The sequence below is a fragment of the Mesoplodon mirus genome, assembly GCF_964341445.2.
Source record: "Mesoplodon mirus genome assembly, chromosome: 1".
NCBI classification, from domain to species: Eukaryota; Metazoa; Chordata; class Mammalia; order Artiodactyla; family Ziphiidae; genus Mesoplodon; species Mesoplodon mirus.
The window spans coordinates 58,606,879-58,620,752 of NC_138976.1; the positions used below are offsets into that span (position 1 = coordinate 58,606,879).

The 13,874-nt window shown below is 44.3% G+C and overlaps 1 protein-coding gene across 4 annotated transcripts in view; it reads right to left on the minus strand.

Moving 5' to 3' along the window:
• The window catches only part of ACER2 (alkaline ceramidase 2), a 52,572-nt gene that overhangs the window by 32,122 nt on the left and 6,576 nt on the right, over positions 1–13,874 (minus strand). For all 4 annotated transcript variants that reach the window (XM_082625358.1, XM_082625353.1, XM_082625357.1 and 1 more), the window contains one exon: positions 1,714–1,930. The gene's annotated coding sequence lies outside the window, so the exon portion shown is untranslated. The remainder of the gene's footprint in view (positions 1–1,713; positions 1,931–13,874) is intronic.

Sequence of the window (13,874 nt, forward strand, 5' to 3'; positions counted from 1 at the left end):
CCAACTCCTATCCTGTCCTCTTCCTAAACAGCCAGTTCCACTGTGTCCTGAAATTCAGGACCCAGTCACCTTCTCTTAAGGTCAGAATTACCCAGATCTGCGGGATACCCAGTGTGAGCTGGCCGCTGAAGTGGGAGGAAGAAAACATTTCCCACAGACACAAAAGAAAAGTACATCAGTTAATTTCTCAGTGTCCCACAGTGCTACACCAACTGCCCAACAATAGTTCTCCATGTTAAGGTTTTACTCCTTCTAATATTTTAGGTGGAAATGTGTTCATATTCATTAATTCTGATGGTGTAAAACACACCATCATTTCATATGCCAGTGGCTCTCAGAGTGTGAGATCCCTTTCAAGTCAAAGCTCATTTCCTATTAACACTATGACATTATCTGCCCTTTTTGCTCTCATTCCCTCACCAGTGTACACTGAAGTTTCTCAGAGGCTATGTGTTGTGTGATGGCATTACCTCTCTGATAGCTAATGGAACGTGTACTTGTGTATTCTTCAGTATTGAAAGTCTCTGTGTAGGGTGTGGAGAAAAAGGAATGTAAGTTGGTGCCGCCACTATGGAGAACAGTATGGAAGTTCCTTAAAAAACTAAAAATAGAACTACCATATTACCCAGCAATCCCACTCCTGGGCATATACCCAGAGAAAACTATAAAAGACACATGCACCCCAACATCCACAGCAGCACTATTTACAATAGCTAAGGCATGGAAGCAACCTAAATGTCCATCGACAGACGAATGGATAAAGAAGATGTGATGTATATACACGATGGAATATTACTCAGCCATAAAAAAGAATGACATAATGCCATTTGCAGCAACATGGATACACCTAGAGATTATCATGCTAAATGAAGCCAGATAGGGAAAAGCAAATATCGTATGACATCACTTATATGTGGGATCTAAAAAAAAAAATACAAATAAACTTATTTACAAAACAGAAATAGACTTACAGACATAGAAAACAAACTTATGGTTACCAAAGGGGAAAGGGGGGAGAGGGATTATTAGAGGGAAATTAGGAGTTTGAGATGAACATATACACACTACTATATATAAAATAGATAACCAACAAGGACTTACTGTATAGCACAGGAAACTATATTCAATATATTGTAATAATCTATAAGGGAAAAGAATATATATATCTAAATCACTTTACTGTATACCTGAAACTCACACAACATTGTAAATCAACTATACTTCAATAAAAAATAAGCCTGTGTAAATTTCTAATATGGTAAATATAGATAGATATTACTACATAAACAAAAGTTCTTTATATTCCTTAATTTTTGAGCATTAAGAGTCCTCAGATCAAAAATGTTAAGAGCTGCTATTAAAAAGAAAGATACTCCCAATTAAATCATTTGTAAAAGATTTTTTATCATTTAGAATTTTAAAATAATTATTGAATGAGAGCTTTTTAGATGTATACATACATCGTTATACCTCATTCTTGTGCCCACACAAAAAGGAAAATATAAGCGAAATAAATTCATTAAGGAATTCCTATAGTCTCTTCACACACAGAATCTCTATTCTTCTGAATCATTTTTTGACTCAAAATTGTTGATGTCCATAATTACCAGGTGCTGGTGATGCAGCATTTTAAAGAGTACTTCACTATTGTTTGCTTTCAAGCCACTAACATCTCATGTACACCTTTTAATGCTGGCACATTCTTGATCTTACCTGAAGGTGTCTACAGAAGGTTTTCAGACAACAGGCAGCATGTTTCTTTTCCAGATGGTCCTTATACAACTCGTTGATGGAAACATGGAGATTACAGTTGCCAAGTCTTCCCACCAGGAATAACCACTGAGTTTGTGTGTGTTCAGGCAATGACAAAACATCTCAGTTGTTACCTGACCAACCATGATTATAAAATGCCATTCATTGTAAGATGAACCTGAAATTCAGAGATGTTACAATGCAGAACAGTGTGAGTTTTAACATCAATGAAATTTGGAATTTGCTGGATATTATTCATTCTTCAAGTCCTGCTAAGAGAATGATAGGGAGTTTTCCTCCTACACGGGAACTCTTATTGTCAGTGACAGTTCTGTTTCAAAATCAAAGCTGACCCCTTGGGTTCCGTCTAATTAAAACTGAACAGAGAGACGGTGCTCAAGCCAAAAGCCATTGGTGAGCAGCATGAAGGATGCAAGTTACATTACTCCAAATATGCCTGTGTCGGTCTTCTTGGAAGTGTTTTAACAGTTTTCTGATGTTTTCATCCACTCTCTCCATTCCTAACATTTTTTCAATGAATATAACCTTAGTCAATTACCTAATGATAGGTCATGATGTTAATTTTTTTATATAAATTTATTTATTTAATTTATTTATTTTTGGCTGAGTTGGGTCTTCATTGCTGTACGTGGGCTTTCTCTAGTTGCAGCGAGCGGGGGCTACTCTTCGTTGTGGTGCGCGGGCTTCTCACTGCGGTGGCTTCTCTTGTTGCGGAGCACGGGCTCTAGGCATGCAGGCTTCAGTAGTTGTGGGACACAGGCTCAGTAGTTGTGGCTCGCAGGCTCTAGAGCACAGGCTCAGTAGTTGTGATGCACGGGTTTAGTTGCTCCGCGGCATGTGGGATACTCCCGGACTAGGGCTTGAACCCATGTCTCCTACACTGGCAGGTGGATTCTTAACCCCTGCATCACCAGGGGAGCCCCATGATGTTAATTTTGAAATGGACTTATATTAAGAGTATGTTGCCTTAGCAACTACCATTAATGGTTTAATACAAAATCTGATACCTGGAGTAAAAAGAGCTTGGGGAGAGTTGGGGTAAGGATGGGGGGCTGACAGCAGAGAACAAGGCGCTGCTGAGTTCTGACGATGACTTTGCTTCTGGTGCTTTTGGTCTAAAGGTGAGTCAGTGATAGAGATCTAGGAGAGAGCAGTTTTGGAGAACTGCCCTTGCAGGGAAGTCTGGATGCCAGCATCTTCTATTTTTACAAAATTTATAACTTTTTTTTTTGGGTCTAAGTAAATATCTGATAATAAATATCCAGTTCAACTGGTCCCACAAGTAGAAACCATCAAGTCACAAAGTCTGCCTTGTGGGGGAAAAGAAAAGCAAACACTTGTGTAAATGAAGCAAGAAGTGCATGATCAAAGATGAAATTTTCTGCATTTTTCTGTTTGGCCACAGTTTTTCATCACTGGTCATGCTTGAGGCTTATCATTTAGGCCAGTGACTCTCAAGGTATGGTCCCCAGACTGGCAGCATCAACACCACCTAGGAACTTGTTAGAAATGCAAAATTCTAGGTCCATACCCCAGACCTATTGAATCAGAAACTCTGAGGATGGAATCCAACAAGCTCTGGCTTAACAAGTCCTCCAGGTGATTCTGACCCACTCTCATGTATGAGAATCACCAGTTTAGCCAATGTGTGGTGGAGCAAAAATTCACTCTGGACTATACACTTTGCTTTCCTGGAAAACCAAATCCAAGCCAAGACTGCTGCTGCTACCAAGAAAAAGAGGAAGAAAAGAGGAGCCCAATGAAGGAAGTCATCCTTTCATCAGGCTCGTCACCAGGAAACTGGGGCCCAGAGTCTGGCCCCCTTCTCCAGCTAGGAGGGAAACAGAAAAAGTTACCAAGGTGTTTTTTTCTTTTTAATAGTTTTTTTTTGGTTGGTTGTTTTTAATTTTATTTATTTATTTATTTTTGGCTGTGTTGGCTCTTCGTTTCTGTGCGAGGGCTTTCTCTAGTTGCGGCGAGCGGGGTCCACTCTTCATCGCGGTACGCAGGCCTCTCACTGTCGCGGCCTCTCTTGTTGTGGAGCACAGGCTCCAGACGCGCAGGCTCAGTAGTTGTGGCTCATGGGCCTAGTTGCTCCGCGGCATGTGGGATCTTCCCAGACCAGGGCACGACCCCGCATCCCCTGCATTGGCAGGCAGATTCTCAACCACTGCGCCACCAGAGAAGCCCTGGATTTTTTTTTTAATCTAAGAAGTCTCCAGGCTCAGAATTATGGGGGAGGGCTGCAGGAAGCAGGACCTTGCCAGGGAAACACTAGTGCACCCACTCCAAGAAAGCAGCCACCTTTGCTGCCGTGGGTGCTCTCTGGTTGTTTACTGACAGCCGTCAGAGGCCACTTTCTGCAGTTGTCACTAGACCTCTCTTTAGAAGTGCCTCTCTCCTTTCTCTAATCTGTGCTGGAAAACCACAAACAATGTTAGGACTGGGTGAATGTTGATTCTGATAGGAAGTCTGAGGCTTTGCCCATGCCTGAAGTGCATGGAAGTTGTTACCATGTGTTTTGACCTCTGCTTTTGGATAGAGAAGCTGTTCCTTTGTTAAATAACTGTAGCTTGCAACAGTGTAGCAGCAATTTTGAGCACCTGCTTTGTGCCAGGCTCTATATTAAGTGCTGGGTAATAGAAGACAAAAATATCATTCTTGCCCTGGTTGAGCTTAGTCTAGTAGAAGCACACAAACCATTAGAATACAACGCGACAATTGCTGAAACGGAGGTGCAGACACAGAATAGGGAAGCAGAGCGGTAGGGGCGCCAAGTCTGCACTGAGAGTCAAGGGGGGCTCATCAGGGGAGGCAGCTTCCAGACTGAGATGAACAAGGTGAATAGGATTTTACCAGGCAGAGCACCGAGGGGGGCGGGGGTGAATTCTTTAGAACGAATAGGATGTGCAGAAGGATGGAGGTCTGAGAAAGCGTAATAATTCAGGAAACTTCAATACTATGTTTTAGCTGGAAAAGTGGCAGAAGAAGAAGCTGAATGAAACGACTAATAGATGATGTGAAAAGAGTAGGTCTTTAGGAAGGAAACCTTGATGGCTGAAGAATAAAATAGATGTCAAAAACTACTGGGCCTCCCTGGTGGCGCAGTGGTTGAGAGTCCGCCTGCCGATGCAGGGGATACGGGTTCGTGCCCCGGTCTGGGAGGATCCCATATGCCGCGGAGCGGCTGGGCCCATGAGCCATGGCCGCTGGGCCTGCGCATCCGGGGCCTGTGCTCCGCAACGGGAGAGGCCACAACAGTGAGAGGCCCGCATACCGCAAAAAGAAAAAAAAAAAAAAAAAAAAAACTACTGATAAGGGGCTTCCCTGGTGGTGCAGTGGTTAAGAATCCGCCTGCCAATGCAAGGGACAGGGGTTTGAGCCCTGGTCTGGGAAGATCCCACATGCCAAGGAGCAACTAAGCCCGTGTGCCACAACTACTGAGCCTGTGCTCTAGAGCCTGGGAGCCACAACTACTGAAGCCTCTGCCCCTAGAGCCCATGCTCCACAACAAGAGAAGCCACCACAATGAGAAGCCTGCTCACTGCAACAGAGCAGTGCCCGCTGCCGCAACTAGAGAAAGCCCACGCACAGCAACGAAGACCCAACACAGCCAAAAATAATAAATAAATATAAATAAATAAATTTATAAAAAAAAAGAACTACTGATAATGTTTCTCAGTAATCCAGGTGTGGGATGATATGGGCATGACTAAGACATGCATTCATTCTTTTGCATCTTTTACATAATTACTGAATATGCGATGGGCCCTAGACAGTTTTCTAGGTGCCAAGGATAACATCGTAAGCAAAGCAGATGCTGTCTCTGCCCTCACAGAACTTGGGGGAAAGTCAGAGATTAAATATTGCGTAAATAATTCATTACAGTTGTGCCACATGCTATGAAAAAGTACAAGTCCCATGACAACAGAGAGCAGTGGATGTGATCTTGTCTGAGGGTGTCGGGGAAAAGGTTTCCCCGAGGAAGTGAATTCTAAGCTGAGAAAAGTGAAGTTTGAGGCAGGGGTAAAGGAATTGAATAAGAAGTGTGACAGAGATATAAAATAGGAGTTGTGATAGATTGCACTATGGATTTGAGATACTTGCTGCACTTTCCCAACCCACAGATATGGGACTTGACTTTGTCATTGGCTATGGAAAATGAAATGTGCATGGAACTGATTTGTCCACGACTGAGCAGAGGCTTTGAAACTGATTCGTAGTCCTGCCATTCCTCATTTCCCTTTGCCATACCCCATGTTGGGACTGCCTCTTCAGCCTGGATCCCAGAAAGAAGAATGGACACCTAGAGTAGAACAGAGCTGGAGTCGACTCACGGCCAACTCATAACTTGAGCAAAAAATATAACTTTGTGCTGTCAACCACTGAAATTGAGGGGAATTGTTTCTTACCCCAGAATAACCTAATGAAGCCTGACAAATACAGAAGGAGAATTAATAAAACTTAACTACCGATTAGAGGCAGGACATGAAAGAGTGGGTGGAAAATAGAAGAGAATTTCAAACAGTGTAGCCTGAGTGATCAGAAGATGGCTAGGTTACTAACCCAAAAGGGAAGATAAGAGGGAAAATAATGATTTAGGCTTTGATGTGTTGAATTAAAGGGCAGGGTGAACATCTAGGAAGATATATTCTTTCAGCAACTGGAAAGGCAAATCAGGAGACCAAGGACAGGTCAGGATTAGAGAGAAAGACTTGTGGATCATGACTATAAAGGTGATACCTGAGAGTTCTGGGGTAAGTGAGCTCACTGGGGCTCAGGAGGGAAAGAGAGTGGAGGTTGGCAGAGGGCAGATCCTTGGTCGTGCCTGCATTTTCAGAGGCCTGAGTGACAAGGAGGCACAAGTCCTGGCAGACGAGGAGCAGGCATGCTGGGTTGAGAAGTAATCAAGGATGCAACACCACCTACAAAGCAGCCTTGCCCCCCAAAATAGTGAACCTAAACCAGATCAAAACTCTAGCTCTCACTACCAATTCACAGGAGGTGAATCACCTGGAGATCTTGTTAAAAATGTTAAAAATGCAGATTCTGATTCAGTCGGTCTTGAGTGGGGTCCAAGATTCTGCATTTCTAACAAACTCCCAGGTGATGCAGATGCCGCTGGTCCATGGGCCATAGTTTAGAAACAAGGCTTTGGGAATGGAAGAAATGACAACACGCAGATGCAGTCAATAAAATGCAGATTGAGGGAAACCCTTCATAACAACCTCATTTCTTAAAACAAAAAATGGGGAGGAAATCTATAGATTTTCTATAGAGACATAACAACCAATTGCAATCCTTTGTTTAGATCCTAATCAGAGTATAAACAAATGTTTTTTATAGCAATTGTGGAAATGTGAACACTGTTTTTTTTTTTTTTTTTTTTTTTTTGCGGTATGCGGGCCTCTCACTGTTGTGGCCTCTCCCGTTGCGGAGCACAGGCTCTGGACGCGCAGGCTCAGTGGCCATGGCTCACGGGCCCAGCCGCTCCGTGGCATGTGGGATCTTCCTGGACCGGGGCACGAACCCATGTCCCCTGCACCGGCAGGCGGACTCTCAACCACTGAGCCACCAGGGAAGCCCTGAACACTGGATATTTGATATTGGGGAAATTATTGCTGACCGAGGAGGTGTGGTAATGGTATGATTATGTTTTAAAAGGTGATTCTTCAAAAGGCTACATACTTTATGATTCCATTTTTATGACATTCTGGAAAAGGTAAACCTAAGGAATAAAAATAGATCTGTGGTTGCTTGAGGATGGGAGAGGGAGTTCACTGCAGAGGGATATGTATACTGATTGTGGTCATTACCTGACTGAATGAGTTTCTAAAACCTCAGAACTGTACCTTAAAAAGGAAAATTTTACTTCATGTAAATTATACCTTAATAAACAGGACCAAAACCAAAACCCAGAAAACAAAACAAAACAAAAACAAAAAAAAGGACATTATTATTTAGAGATACATACTGAAATATTTACAGACAAAATATATCTGAGATTTGCTTTGAGACTATGGGGAAGGGTGTTGGTTTGGTGGTACAGATGGAACAACACTGGCTTTAAATGGATTATTATTGAACCTGAGTGGTTGAACCTGGATGGTAGACACGTAAAACTAGTCTCTTTACTTTGTATGTGTTTAAAATTTACCATAATAAAAAGTTTGAAAAAAGTTAAACCAGCAAAGGGCTTCATTAAATGGGGTGTCCGCATAAGCACCCATGTAGCCGAGAGCACTAGAAAGGCAGCTTGGAGAGCAAGTGCTGGGGGGTTGGGCCTTTACCAGTGGGTACCCTTAAAGCAGCAGTTCCGGTCAAACCTGTGGTTGTTCCCTGTCCCCTTCATTCCCAAGGGCACAGACCTAGCAGAGAGATTACCCTCACCTGAGGAAGCGAATGGCAAGTGGCCTGAAGGGTACCCTCTCAGGCCTCTGCATGAGAAGGCCCTTTCACCAAGGGAGGCTTTGTTAAACAAGCTATCAGCAGCCTGGGTGGGGTCCAGGTGGTACTGTGGCCACAGATTCTCTGGAACTAGGAAGGTCGAAAGGTCAGGGACTGGTCAGTGTCACACCTCACAGTCCAGAGTGCCCCTTGGGGCTAGGCTCTGTGGCTACTGAGATGTGCTGGGAGGGGGTCTCTGGCACGTCAGAGACATCACGCCTACTCACAGTGGCCTATACACTTCATGCTTCCTTCTCTCTGCCTTGTCTTCAGCCCTTCCAACACCAAGAAGCACCTTGGGGAAATGGAAGCAGCAGGAGTCAAGGGGGAGGAGGCCAGGTTGGGGTAAAATGTGAGTAAAGGGTAGATGAAATTTACTTGGTAGAGAGAAATGGTACCCAATTGGGCAGGAGCTTGAAGAAGGGTTATGGGATGGTCCTCTAGTACAGGAGGGCCTTGAGCAAATTTTAACGCCCAGGTAGAGAAACAGATTGAAAATGTAAAAGAAAATAAAAAGGGTGATCAATGAGACCAGATCCTGAAGGAGCTGCAAAGAGGTGGAATGCAATTTGCCTGGAGAGAAGGGACAGCATGCAGTAAACACGTATTGTTTTGTCCCAGAATCCCCTCCTTTTCTGGGACCTTCTGCCTCTTCAGTGAGGTCTGCCCACCTCCCACATTCCACTGCCCTCACCTCCATTCAGATGGCTACCATAGGAACAGCCGTGGCAATACACTGTGACCTGACTCCGTGGCTAGAGTTCATTGGTCCAAGAGTGGGTCTTGGCTCAAGCTGGCTAATCAGAATGCACCCATGGAAATTTGGAATCAGAATGGAGCTTTCCAGCTCCATCTGGCTGCCTGATGGAACAGAGATTTGAACTGAGGCACTATTGGTAACTTGTTCCAATGGATGGAGACGTAGGCAGAACTGGTACACAGCATAAGAGAATGATGAAGCAGTACCAAAGAGAACTGTATAGATAAGAGACAGTCCAGATGGAAAAGAAGTCCCTGGCTCCAGCTCTGCCCAGGGATCTAGCTACATCCAAATGTTCCCAAGATACCCTGGAACCTTTATAGTAAAGTTGCATTTTTGCTTAACTTAATTTGGATAGGATTTCTGTGACTTAAAACTAAGTGTCCTAACAGAACTCTGTGCTAAGAAAGAAGGGAATATGGAGTATATATACGAATGTCTGGACACATTTTGAGGGTGAGAGAAAATTGAAGCAGTTAATACTTCTGAGAAAAGTGGCAGGATACGTTGTCTACTGAAAGAAAGAGGTCCAGGTAAGAGGTCAAGGCCTTTAAAGAAAGCGGAGAAGACTGGAGCCAATGAGATCATCCTTTTTTTTTTTTTTTTTTACTAAATTCTCTGATCATTTTAATAGTTGGAGGCAAGAATCTAAAATGTAGTATGTTCTGTAGATGGAGACAGTCATTGCCCAGAAGTTTGCAGACTAGACACCAAGAAGAGCCATAGATCTTTAATCTTTCTCATTAGCAATGCAGCCTGCGGAACAAATGATGAGAAGTTAAGGGATGCTTGATCCTCTTAGAAATATCTGATGATTCCCAAAATGAGTGAACCTACCACAAGGGCTGGGATTTCTCTTCACATGAAAAAGTTTCTAGTGCATTTTAGGATGAGCACTTTGAAGAAACCTTTGCCAGGATTTGCAGCGACAATTTTAGAGAATAATTTTGGGCATCTCTTTGCAGATATCAACTAACTACAAACAACTCATGGATTTTCATCCTGGTGACCTTTCCAGCCAGTCAGTTAGGAACAAGAAATGGATTGGGCCCAGGCTGTATCTGAGCCACAGCTCTCCCTGCTCTCTCTCTGCTGCTTCTGGGGTCTGTGTGGTTTCCTACTGGATGATGTCCTCGACTGGATTAAATCCCACTCTCAACTTCCACCCATGAAAGAAACTGCTGGAACCCCAGTGCCAGTTTTTGTTAGAATTGCCATCTGAAGTTCTTGAGCCCAGAAGGTATGTTCTTGGTACGCCTCCCCAAGGCTGTCCATCATCTGAATCAATCCACAGCACCTCAGCACCAAGCTCAGCCGTCGATCTCCTCCTTGTAGCAAGGTCAGTCTGGGTTGGAACCCTCATGGAAAGCCTACCCAAAGCACAACTTGGGAGAGGGGAAAGGAAGGCATTGCTGGGAGTGAGAGTGACACGAGTAAAGTTAGAGGGACATGGGTAATGATAGGTGATGATGTGGTGTCAGGGATGATGAAGATAACTAACACTCACTGAGACTCTACTGTGCACCCAGAAAGGTTTAACTTTTTTCATGTATCAGTTCATTTATCCTCGACAAGAACTCTGTGAGGAAGGTATTACCACCATTTTACAGATGGGCAAACTAAGGAACCGAGAGGGTGAATAAGTTGTCCAAGGTCACATAGCTATTAAAGAATGAAAATACATGGGACAGGGACTTCCCTGGTGGTCCAGTGGGTAAGACTCCGTGCTCCTAACGCAGGGGGCCCGGGTTCTATCCCTAGTTGGGGAACTAGATCCTACGTGCATGCCACAACTAAGAGTCCACATACCGCAACTAATAGATCCTCCATGCCTAAACGAAGACCCCGCACAGCCAAAATAAATAAAATAAATATTTTTTAAAAAGAATGAAAATACATGGGACAAAAAGATTGCCCCATAGAGTGAATTGATCTGATAAAAAAAAAAGATTTATTCTTGCATTTTTCCTGTCATCCCCTTTCCTTCCTGCCCACCACCAAATATTTAATAAACATATGCCAGAGCTTGTTTTCCACAACACTGCAAAAACAGCCCTTAGTCCCTGACCCAAGGGGTGAGAAATCCATTGTAATTCTTGCTTCTGGATATAGTTACAGAAATATTGGCAAGGAGTTTTCCTAGCTTCATTTCTTTGATTTAACTTCCTTTCCCAAACACAGCATGGCATGTTTTAAAATCAGTCTCTTCCTATGAGTAGAAACTGCCCTTGAAATTTAGTTTTTTCTGTCTAAATGATCTTTTTTTCCTGTTTTCTTGACTGGAGCCAAATATGAGACAGCTTCCTGAAAGGCACAAGCTCATTTCCTCCCTTTACTACTTCTCTTCCTTCCTGTGTTTATACCTCCCTTTGGAAAGTATCTCCTTCCCCAAACACACTTGAAAAACTCACTTGCTCAGTGAGTTAGAGGAAATTTTACCTTTACTGATTGCTTTCAGGATTACTTTAACTCAGTGTTATTGAATACAAATTCTGTTTAGTCAGGCTCCTCATGGTTGACAGACTACCTTTGGGCCCTGTTAGGAGTTGGATTGTGTCCCTCACAAAGTCTTACGTAGAAGTCCTAACCCCCAGTATTTCAGAATATAACTGTATTTTGAAGATTGGGTCTTTAAAGAGGTAATTCAGTTAAAATGATTATTAAGAAGGACCCTAATTCAATATGACTGGTGTCCTTAGGAGAAGAGGAGATTAGGACCAAGACACACACAGAGGAAAGGCCATGTGAAGACACAGAGAAAAGATGGCCATCTATAAGCCAAGGAGAGGCCTCAGAAGAAACCAATCCTGCTGACACCTTGGTCTCAGTCTTCTAGCTCCATCCAGAATTGTGAGAAAATAAATTTCTGCTGTTTAGCCACCCAGTTTGTGGGATTTTGTTATGGCAGCCCTAGCAAATGAATATGGGCCCCCTCTCAAAACCACCTTTTTCACTGAGTCAAACACTCAGCCTCCAAACCTGTGTACCTAACAGCCTGTTGGCTATCTCTACTTGTATATCCCATAGACGATTAACACTCAGTGTTAACACCATTTTCTCCCACCCCTCAGCCCCTGACAATCACCATTCTCATCCTATTTCTGTGAGTTCAGCTCTCTCTCTCTCTCCTTTTTTTCTTTTTTATATTTCACATATAAGTGAGGTCATATAGTATTTGTCTTTCTCTGTCTGATTTATTTCACTTAGCATAATGCCTTCAGGATCCATCCCTGTTGTTGCAAATGGCAGAAATTCCTTCTTTTTATGGATGAATAATATTCCATTATAGATAGATACATTTTCTTGCCTTTTTTTCCCCCTTTGGCCGCGCTGCACGGCTTGCAGGATCTTAATTCCCTGACCAAGAATTGAACCCATGCTCTCAGCAGTGAAAGCGCCAAGTCCTAACTACTGGACTGGCAGGGAATTCCCAATAGATACATTTTCTTTATCCATTCACCTGTCAATGGACACTTAGGCTGTTTCCCTGTCTTGCCTATTGTAAATAATGCTGCAATGAACCTGTGGGTGCAGATATCTCTCCAAGGTCCTGTCAGTTTCCAGGGATGATGAGATTACTTTCAGAAATGCAGTCTTGCTGGGTTAGAGCCAGTTATGTGATGTTGCTGGGTCTCCAGGGGGGTCCGCGGCTGGCAGGCGTGTTATTAGGGGCTGGGGCAGGCGTGGATCCTGTCTGGTCACCGGTGGTAAGGGACTGCCTCCAGTACCTTGTTCAATATGGTGGTGCTGGGAGAAGGGTCTGCTTCAGATTCTGCAGCTGGGTCCTCAGACAGCAGCCTATCACCAGGTGCTTGGAGGTAGTTCCCACCTGGTAACTGGATGAGACCCTGGGTGGACCTGGTAATTGGATGAATCCCTGGGTGGGCAGGACTGGTTCTGGATTGTGGCTGAGAAGGGCTGAAACCGAGGCCCAGGGCTATTTCAGGTTTCACTGAGGTCTGCAGACCTGGCTCCGGAGGCATGGATTGGTAGGTCTCCCCCCAGGGCCCTGGGTGGGCTGGACTGCTCCACAGAAGTAGCCACAAGGGCTGGAACAAAGTATAGGGCCATTTCACGATCTCTGGGGCGTAGAGCGTCTGCTGCTCGGTCCTTCTGTCAGCAGGACTGTTCGCTGACTGTGGCTAAGACGGAGTGGAGCCCAGTTCAAAGTTATTTCAAAATCTACACTTTGAGGGCTTCCCTGGTGGCGCAGTGGTTGAGAGTCCACCTGCTGATGCAGGGGACGTGGGTTTGTGCCCCGGTCCGGGAGGGTCCTGCATGCCGCGGAGCGGCTGGGCCCGTGGGCCATGGCTGCTGAGCGTGCGCGTCTGGAGCCTGTGCTCCGCAGCGGGAGAGGCCACGGTAGTGAGAGGCCCGCGTACCGCAAAAAAATAAAAATAAAAAATAAAAACCACAACAAAAAATCTACACTTTGACCGAGTTTGACGGGCTTACTTTCAAGGGCTCTCGGATCACAGCCGAGAGTGGCTAGAGCCAGTTCACCGGCCACTTCAGGATCCATAACCAAGACTGAGGTCTGTATGCCTACTGTCCAATGCATGGGTGGGCGTGACTCCTTCTGGGTCCCATAGCATATGGTGCTGGTGACAGAACCAAAGCCAAATGGGGTGGTAGCTGAGTCCTCAGATGCGGAGCTGTTTCGGGTCTGTGACGGGTGAAGTCAGCACCCTGGATTCAGGCCTCCCTTCTCAAAATATCTCTCCTGGTCTTGGACTGCACCAAGATTTCACAATCTACCTGGGTCCCAAAGCTGCCACAAAGGCACTTTTTTCCCTGATGGATGCTGAATTATTGTTGTTGGTAGGAGGGGTGTGAGCAAGAAAGTATTATTCAGCCATCTTGCTGATGTTAATACTTTGAATATTCCTTTTAT